Genomic DNA, 10750 nt, shown 5'->3' with positions numbered 1-10750 from the left:
CTTAACATCCATCAAATTTTAAATCAAGAAACTCACCTCATCTATAATCAACCCTCAATACCCTAAAGCATCAAAAACGACATCAAAGAAATACAACCATCCATGGCCGAATGTCATAGCCGAATTGTTTTAACCATGAGTAACATAACAAGCATAGATCGTGTTTATGGATATACCATGGCCGATTCAAGCTAATCACCTCCAAAATCATCAACCATTTTCAATGCATATAACATACATAAACATGACTAAGTTTCATAAAATCTCTTAACACATTAATTTCTTTCATCAACAACCTTTTGTTTCTTTATCCATCAAAACTTAAAGGTAAGAAAAATCAAGTTCTTCTCACACATACCATAACCGAAAGCTCCATCCAACACTCTAAATTCGAAATTTTAGTATGGCTAGGTAAGAAAAACGTGATGATTAACCCAAACAACTATTATTTCAAAAGAAAAATTAACAAAATTTACTAACCTCCTCTTCATTCAAAAGGCCGAATGCCTTTGCTTCACTTTCTTCTTTTTTCTTTCTTTAGGTACGGCTATTGTGGTAAGGAAAAGGATGAACACTCCTTCTTCCTCCCTTATTTTATTCATCCTTTATTTCTTTTTAATTCACTTCTTTTATTTTCTAATCTACTTACCAATATTAAATAATAAACAACATAAACTTGGAGGAATGGAACCATGCTTGGCCGGCCACCTATCAAGAATTGGGCACCTTGACATGCAAACCCAAACTTTCTCACCTTGTTATTATTTAATCCTTTCAATTTATCTATCATCTTTTCTAAATTTCTCAACTAAGTCCTTTCATGAAAATCCACATTCCTAAGGCTAATTTTAGACCTTTATTACTTCCACACACATACACAACCACATTTAATATATGCAATTAAAATTAAAATAAATTTTCTTGTAACTCGGTTTTGTGGTCCCGAAACCACTTCCCGACTATGGTCAATTTTGGGCTGTTACAACTCTCCCCCACTTAAGAAATTTTCGTCCCCGAAAATCTTACCGGTAAATAGGTTTGGGTATCGTTCTTTCATCGAGCTCTCGGGTTCCCAGGTTGCTTCCTCGATCCCGTGTTTGAGCCACAACACCTTAACCAACGGAACCCTTTTATTTCGCAACTCTTTCACTTCACGAGTTAGGATACGAATCGCTTCTTCTTCATAGCTCATATCAGCCTGAATTTCAACCTCCGACGGACTAATTATGTGCGAAGGATCAGATCTATAGCGCCGAAGCATCGAAACATGAAAGACGTCGTGAATCCTTTCAAGTTCAGGAGGCAAAATCAATCTATATGCAACCGGCCCCACTCGTTCGGAAATTTCGTACGGCCCAATGAATCTCGGGCTCAACTTGCCTTTACGGCCAAATCTGAGTACCTTTTTCCAAGGCGAAACTTTGAGGAACACTTTATCTCCCACCTGATATTCAATGTCCTTCCGTTTCAGATCCGCATACGATTTTTGACGATCTGTGGCTACCTTCAGACTTTCACGGATTACCTTTACTTTCTGTTCGGCATCTTTAATCAAATCAACTCCGAAAATTTTACTTTCACCGAGCTCGGTCCAAAACAATGGCGTACGACATTTACGACCGTATAAAGCCTCGTAAGGTGCCATCTTAATACTTGATTGGAAACTATTGTTATAAGCGAATTCAATCAAAGGTAAATACCGTTCCCATGAACCACTAAACTCAAGGATGCAGCATCTCAGCATATCCTCGAGTATCTGAATTATCCGCTCGGATTGATCATCGGTTTGGGGATGAAAAGCGGTGCTAAAATGCAGCTTGGTACCCAAAGCTTCTTGCAATTTCTTCCAAAATCGCGAGGTGAATCTTGGATCTCTATCCGACACGATAGAAATAGGTACTCCATGTAATCTCACAATCTGAGAAACATACAATTCGGCTAGTTTATCCAATAAAAAATCCGTACGCACGGGGATAAAGTGAGCCGACTTAGTCAGCCTATCAACAACAACCCAAATCGCATCCTTCTTACTTGCGGACAATGGCAGTCCGGACACAAAGTCCATTGTGACTCGGTCCCATTTCCACTCGGGTATCATGATCGGCTGAAGTAACCCTGAAGGCACTTAATGTTCCGCTTTCACTTGTTGACATATTAAACATCTCGAAACAAAGTCGGAGATGTCTCGCTTCATACCATGCCACCAAAACCGACGTTTCAAGTCGTTGTACATTTTCGTGCTCCCCGGGTGAATTGACATTCGGCTACAATGGGCTTCGTTCAGGATCATCGGAATGAGTTCCGAATTCCTTGGAACGCACAAACGACTTCTAAACCTCAAACAACCATCATCATCAATCTGAAACTCCGATTCCTTGTTCGGAACACACTCAGCTCGTTTTGCAACCAATTCATCATCGACTTTCTGAGCTTCACGAATTTGATGAGTCAATAATGGTTTGGCTTTTAATTCAGCTACTAACACATTGTCAGGTAGAACAGACAAGTGTACATTCATCGCTCGCAAAGCAAACAGTGATTTCCAGCTTAAGGCGTCCGCAACCACATTAGCCTTTCCCGGGTGGTAATCAATGACAAGCTCGTAATCTTTCAACAACTCAAGCCAACGTCTTTGTCGCAGATTCAAGTCTCGTTGAGTCATCAAATATTTGAGACTTTTGTGATCCGAAAACACATGGCACTTCTCACCAAACAAATAATGTCGCCATATTTTCAATGCAAACACAATGGCGGCTAGTTCGAGATCATGGGTCGGATAATTTCTCTCGTGTGGCTTCAATTGTCTCGACGCATAGGCCACAACTCGACCTTCTTGCATCAATACGCAACCCAACCCAAGTAGGGATGCGTCACTATAAACGACAAACTCTTTGCCCGATTCGGGTTGCACCAAAATTGGAGCTTCAGTCAGATGAGTTTTCAGTTGATCGAAGCTTTTCTGACATTTCTCCGTCCATTCGAACTTAACATCCTTCTGAAGTAGCTTCGTCATTGGTGTGGCTATCATCGAGAAACCTTTGACAAATCGTCGGTAATAACCGGCGAGCCCTAGAAAGCTCCGGACTTCAGTAACATTTCTCGGAGGCTTCCAATTAAGTATGGTTGAAATTTTGCTCGGGTCAACCCGAATACCCGATGCGGATACCACATGACCCAAGAAGCTAACCTCTCTTAACCAGAACTCACACTTACTGAACTTAGCATATAACTGCTTATCCCGCAAAATTTGCAACACTAGCCTCAAATGCTCAGCATGTTCGGTCTCATCTCTTGAATAGACCAAGATGTCATCAATAAACACAACTACGAACCGATCCAAATACGGCCTGAAGATCCGATTCATCAAATCCATAAACACCGCCGGGGCATTAGTGAGCCCAAACGGCATCACTAATAACTCGTAGTGACCGTACCTCGTTCTGAAAGCAGTTTTGGGTACGTCCGAATCTCGAATCCGCAACTGATAATAACCCGATCTCAAATCTATCTTTGACAACACCGATGCTCCCTTTAATTGATCGAACAGATCATCAATACGCGGTAACGGGTACTTATTCTTTATCATCACTTTATTCAGTTGACGATAATCAATGCACAACCTCATGGTTCCGTCCTTCTTTTTCACGAACAATACTGGTGCACCCCAAGGTGAGAAACTCTGTCGAGCGAAACCTCTATCCGTCAATTCTTGCAACTGAGCTTTCAACTCTTTTAACTCGGTTAGTGCCATACGATACGGAGCGATCAAATTGGCGTAGTTCCAGGTACAAGCTCAATGCCAAACTCTACCTCCCGAACAGGTGGCAAACCCGGTAACTCTTCAGGAAAAACATCCGGGTATTCACAGACCACCGGCACCGATTCGGGTTTCTTTTTTAACTCCTTGTCATCAAGTACATACGCGAGGTATGCTTTGCACCCTTTCCTTACATATTTCTGGGCCAACATTGCTGATATTACAGCTGGCAACCCCCTCAAGTCCGCAGACTCAACTCGGATTATTTCGTTATTTGCGCACCTCAAATCGATAGTCTTGCTTTTGCAATTCACAACCGCATCATGCGCGGTTAACCAATCCAAACCAAGAATAACATCAAACTCGTCGAACGGCAAAAGCATCAAATCGGCCAGAAAACAGGATTCTCGGATTATTAGAGGGCATCTCTTACACACTTTATCAACAAGTACGCATTGACCCAAAGGGTTTGATACTTGAATTACGAGCTCAGTAGACTCAACAGGTAGAGTCTTACTGGTTGCTAAGGTTTCGCATACATATGAATGAGTAGAACCAGGGTCAATTAATGCAATCACATTAGTATCAAAGAGAGTGAAGGTACCAGTGATGACGTCGGGGGAGGATGCCTCCTCTCGTGCGCGAATGGCATAAGCTCTAGTAGGAGTACGGTTCTCGGCTCGATCGGCCGTATCAGAGGCCCCCCTCTGACTACCACCCCTGCCTCCTAAAATTCTCGGTGGTCTACCTCTAGATGTCACTCCACTAGGTCTTGCACCTTGAATCTTATTCTTCTCATCCAGCTCCGTGCAATCTCTAATGAAGTGGTCCTTCGAACCGCATCCGTAACAGGCCCTGCTAGTAGACTTGCCCCAACATTCACCTAGGTGTCGTCTTCCACATTGGGGACATTCAGGTTTCTCGTGACGATTATTGCCCACACTAGCTACCGAAGTAGCTCGGGAGCCCATCGATGGTCTTGCCCTGATGGAAATTCCCGCAGTCGCCCTCGACTTATTAATGTCCTCCCTAAACTTCTTTACAGCTGAGAACGGAGCTTTACCCGTCGATCTTTTACGATAATCTCTAGCTTCAAATTCAGCCTTCCTCTTCTCCTTTCCAAGTTCTTCCGCCTTGCAGGCTCGTTCGACTAGTGTTACGAATTCCTTTATTTCCAAAATACCCATTAGTAGCTTTAAATCTTCATTCAATCCTTCCTCGAATCTTTTGCACATAGCAACCTCATCAGCTACACACTCCCGGGCATACCTACTGAGTCTTACGAATTCATGTTCGTATTCAGATACAGTCACACAGCCTTGCTTGAGTTCTAAGAACTCCTTACGCTTCTGATCAATGAACCGTTGGCTAATAAATTTCTTCCGGAATTCCGTTTGAAAGAAGTCCCAAGTTACTCGCTCGTTCGGGACTATGGAAATCAAGGTCCTCCACCAATAGTAGGCTGAGTCTCACAACAAAGATACAGCACATTTTAGACATTCATCGGGTGTGCATGACAATTCATCGAACACCCGAATGGTATTATCAAGCCAGAACTCGGCCCTTTCGGCATCATCAGTTACTATGGCCTTGAACTCCTCGGCCCCACGCTTCCTAATCAAGTCTACAGGTGGCTTACTCAGCCTCACAGGATCAACGACTGATGGCATTACAGGCTCTTGGGGTGGATTATTCAAATTTGGGAATTGTTGGACAGCCGGGTTGGTTCGGGCATATTGCGCGACCCACTCATTCATCATGGTAAAGAAGGCTTGTTTAGCCCCTCACCTTGATTATTCGCAGATGACTAAGGTTCAACAGGCGGCGTCCCTTGTGCAGGAGCAGCCGCTACGCTCTCAACGTCATCCGCTAGGGTTCTTTCTTCACCGGGATCCATTTACTAATCAAAACAAAAACATTTCAACCGTCAGAAGTCATCACCCTTTTAAACATTAACATTAAGGCATGTATAGCTAGACTCATACGTGCTATGGTAGTCCTAGAACCGACTAAACCATAGCTCTGATACCAATAAAATGTAACACCCCGAACCCGAAACCGACACCTGAGTCGAACACGAGGTGTTAACTGACTTTAACCCCTTACAAAATTTATTTTCCAGACACTGCCCAATCTGTGTACTAGTCGTTTTAAAAATCATATCTTGAGTTTCGTAACTCGAAAATCAGTTTCGTAATTTTTCCCAGAAACTAGACTCATGTGCCCATCTATGTATTTTTTTCTAGAATTTTTGGTCGGGCCAATTAGTACAGTTTATTAGTCAAAGTCTCCCAAGTTGCAGGGGTCGACTACACTGACCTTTGCCCATTACGACTTGGATATCTCCCTGCACGGGGCTTCAATACTGATGCCGTTTGTTTCTATGAAAACTAGACTCAGAGAGGAATCTGTAAATATATGGTACGACCCCTAATTATCTCTGGTTAATTTGTAATGAATTTCCAAAGTCGGAGCAGGGAATCCAGAAACCGTTCTGGCCCTGTCCCACAATAATCTGATTATCTCTTAATATACTGCCCATATGATCTTTTCGTTACTTCCTCATGAAAGCAGACTCATCGAGCTTCGATTACATAATTTATTCATCAATTAATTCCACTCCTACTATTTTTAGTGATTTTTTATCTCATGACACGGCTGCTGCCAGCCTCTGTTACGAAAGTAACTAGGTCCATCTCATGCCTACCCTTGATCCAACTCAATCGAACATTCGTGCCATTTTCACATGGCTTAAAGTTTACATGCCAAAATTCAAACACAACATAATAGCTTATACATGCCAAAATGTTCTTCTAAGCCAACTAAGAAGAAAATACCAAAACTTGCTATCCGGTGTGATGACTTCGATGACGGCCTGACCCCGCAAAAATAGATGAGTCCAAGCAACCTATAATGGGTGACAAGGAAACACCGAGTGAGTTTATAACTCAGTAAGTCAAAAGCAATGCACTACCATCCATCAATAACATTATCACAAGAGGAAACAAAATGGAACGAGACAATTTACTCCATCCATACCGAACCATACCATAGTTCCTCCAACCTATCGATTCAATTTCATACCAATTTATGCATTCACAATCCACATACTCATCAATAGGATATTCAAGGCATTTTCATAAATCATTTTATTTTCGTTACAAACATACAACTAAACGGCCTTTCACCCATTCTACGATAAATTTTATGTACGTGACTTCAAGTATATTTGTCACATAGGTTCAACTTACCGAGCTCAACACCAAGTATAAGCATAGCACCTATTAGCCATGTACTCAAGACACTTACCCGATCCGCTGTCCGCGATCGACTCAATAGTGTCGCACACATAGTGTCCATAATGATTCACGAATGTATATCGAGTCCGCACACTCAGTGCTATATAATCAACTCGCACACTTAGTGCTACATAATCAAATCGCACACTTAGTGCTACATAGTCAAACTCGCACACTTAGTGCCGCATGGTCAATTCGCACACTTAGTGCATCATATTCATTTCGCACACTTAGTGCAACATAGTCAAATCGCACACTTAGTGCTGTACAATTTAATCCCGCGCACTTAGCGCCAATCTCATGGTCATAAATGGTTATCCCGCATGTTTAGTGCCGAGATCAACAACTCAGTACATCTTACCTCTTTTCTTTCATTCAACAATTTCATCATCACATACGTACATGCACATATATATATATGTATATTTATTCATTCCATTCAGCATCAATACATAAACATTATGACCATTGAAATAATACCAACTACATGCTTAATGACTTACCTCGTGTTGGGTAAGACGGTTCCAACTCGGCTACTCGATAACCTTTTCTTTGCCTTTGCTCGATTCACCTCCTTTAACTCCTTGAGCTAAATCAATAATTTAACTAGTTTAACCACCTTGCTAAATATTTACAATCCAATTTCACATGTATATGTATGTTAGTATATTGGCTAATAACCTCATGCAACTACCAAAGCCGAATCAACTAAATATACTTATGAATATATATATATCATCATCGAAATCACCCAAGCTTAGACATCAATTTTTAATTCCAAGCAAGTTGCCGAATGCAACCTTACTAAATTTTCATGGATTCAAGTCATGGATTCAATATACCATTACCATGGAATCAACAACCAAAAATTCATAGACAATTGAGGAAAATCACATTACAAATCTCAAATTCAAACAAAGACCATGGCCGAAATGCACATATGACCACATAGCAAAAATATTGAACCTTTGGTTGCCTAATTAGCTTAACATCCATCAAATTTTAAATCAAGAAACTCACCTCATCTATAATCAACCCTCAATACCCTAAAGCATCAAAAACGACATCAAAGAAATACAACCATCCATGGCCGAATGTCATAGCCGAATTGTTTTAACCATGAGTAACATAACAAGCATAGATCGTGTTTATGGATATACCATGGCCGATTCAAGCTAATCACCTCCAAAATCATCAACCATTTTCAATGCATATAACATACATAAACATGACTAAGTTTCATAAAATCTCTTAACACATTAATTTCTTTCATCAACAACCTTTTGTTTCTTTATCCATCAAAACTTAAAGGTAAGAAAAATCAAGTTCTTCTCACACATACCATAACCGAAAGCTCCATCCAACACTCTAAATTCGAAATTTTAGTATGGCTAGGTAAGAAAAACGTGATGATTAACCCAAACAACTATTATTTCAAAAGAAAAATTAACAAAATTTACTAACCTCCTCTTCATTCAAAAGGCCGAATGCCTTTGCTTCACTTTCTTGTTTTTTCTTTCTTTAGGTACGGCTATTGTGGTAAGGAAAAGGATGAACACTCCTTCTTCCTCCCTTATTTTATTCATCCTTTATTTCTTTTTAATTCACTTCTTTTATTTTCTAATCTACTTACCAATATTAAATAATAAACAACATAAACTTGGAGGAATGGAACCATGCTTGGCCGGCCACCTATCAAGAATTGGGCACCTTGACATGCAAACCCAAACTTTCTCACCTTGTTATTATTTAATCCTTTCAATTTATCTATCATCTTTTCTAAATTTCTCAACTAAGTCCTTTCATGAAAATCCACATTCCTAAGGCTAATTTTAGACCTTTATTACTTCCACACACATACACTACCACATTTAATATATGCAATTAAAATTAAAATAAATTTTCTTGTAACTCGGTTTTGTGGTCCCGAAACCACTTCCCGACTATGGTCAATTTTGGGCTGTTACAACTCTCCCCCACTTAAGAAATTTTCGTCCCCGAAAATCTTACCGGTAAATAGGTTTGGGTATCGTTCTTTCATCGAGCTCTCGGGTTCCCAGGTTGCTTCCTCGATCCCGTGTTTGAGCCACAACACCTTAACCAACGGAACCCTTTTATTTCGCAACTCTTTCACTTCACGAGTTAGGATACGAATCGCTTCTTCTTCATAGCTCATATCAGCCTGAATTTCAACCTCCGACGGACTAATTATGTGCGAAGGATCAGATCTATAGCGCCGAAGCATCGAAACATGAAAGACGTCGTGAATCCTTTCAAGTTCAGGAGGCAAAATCAATCTATATGCAACCGGCCCCACTCGTTCGGAAATTTCGTACGGCCCAATGAATCTCGGGCTCAACTTGCCTTTACGGCCAAATCTGAGTACCTTTTTCCAAGGCGAAACTTTGAGGAACACTTTATCTCCCACCTGATATTCAATGTCCTTCCGTTTCAGATCCGCATACGATTTTTGACGATCTGTGGCTACCTTCAGACTTTCACGGATTACCTTTACTTTCTGTTCGGCATCTTTAATCAAATCAACTCCGAAAATTTTACTTTCACCGAGCTCGGTCCAAAACAATGGCGTACGGCATTTACGACCGTACAAAGCCTCGTAAGGTGCCATCTTAATACTTGATTGGAAACTATTGTTATAAGCGAATTCAATCAAAGGTAAATACCGTTCCCATGAACCACTAAACTCAAGGATGCAGCATCTCAGCATATCCTCGAGTATCTGAATTATCCGCTCGGATTGACCATCGGTTTGGGGATGAAAAGCGGTGCTAAAATGCAGCTTGGTACCCAAAGCTTCTTGCAATTTCTTCCAAAATCGCGAGGTGAATCTCGGATCTCTATCCGACACGATAGAAATAGGTACTCCATGTAATCTCACAATCTGAGAAACATACAATTCGGCTAGTTTATCCAATGAAAAATCCGTACGCACGGGGATAAAGTGAGCCGACTTAGTCAGCCTATCAACAACAACCCAAATCGCATCCTTCTTACTTGCGGACAATGGCAGTCCGGACACAAAGTCCATTGTGACTCGGTCCCATTTCCACTCGGGTATCATGATCGGCTGAAGTAACCCTGAAGGCACTTAATGTTCCGCTTTCACTTGTTGACATATTAAACATCTCGAAACAAAGTCGGAGATGTCTCGCTTCATACCATGCCACCAAAACCGACGTTTCAAGTCGTTGTACATTTTCGTGCTCCCCGGGTGAATTGACATTCGGCTACAATGGGCTTCGTTCAGGATCATCGGAATGAGTTCCGAATTCCTTGGAACGCACAAACGACTTCTAAACCTCAAACAACCATCATCATCAATCTGAAACTCCGATTCCTTGTTCGGAACACACTCAGCTCGTTTTGCAACCAATTCATCATCGACTTTCTGAGCTTCACGAATTTGATGAGTCAATAATGGTTTGGCTTTTAATTCAGCTACTAACACATTGTCAGGTAGAACAGACAAGTGTACATTCATCGCTCGCAAAGCAAACAGTGATTTCCGGCTTAAGGCGTCCGCAACCACATTAGCCTTTCCCGGGTGGTAATCAATGACAAGCTCGTAATCTTTCAACAACTCAAGCCAACGTCTTTGTCGCAGATTCAAGTCTCGTTGAGTCATCAAATATTTGAGACTTTTGTGATCCGAAAACACATGGCACTTCTCACC

This window comes from Gossypium hirsutum, chromosome A06 (assembly GCF_007990345.1).
Source record: "Gossypium hirsutum isolate 1008001.06 chromosome A06, Gossypium_hirsutum_v2.1, whole genome shotgun sequence".
NCBI lineage: Eukaryota > Viridiplantae > Streptophyta > Magnoliopsida > Malvales > Malvaceae > Gossypium > Gossypium hirsutum.
The sequence above is the reverse complement of the archived record's forward strand: the minus strand, read 5'-3'. Positions refer to the sequence as shown.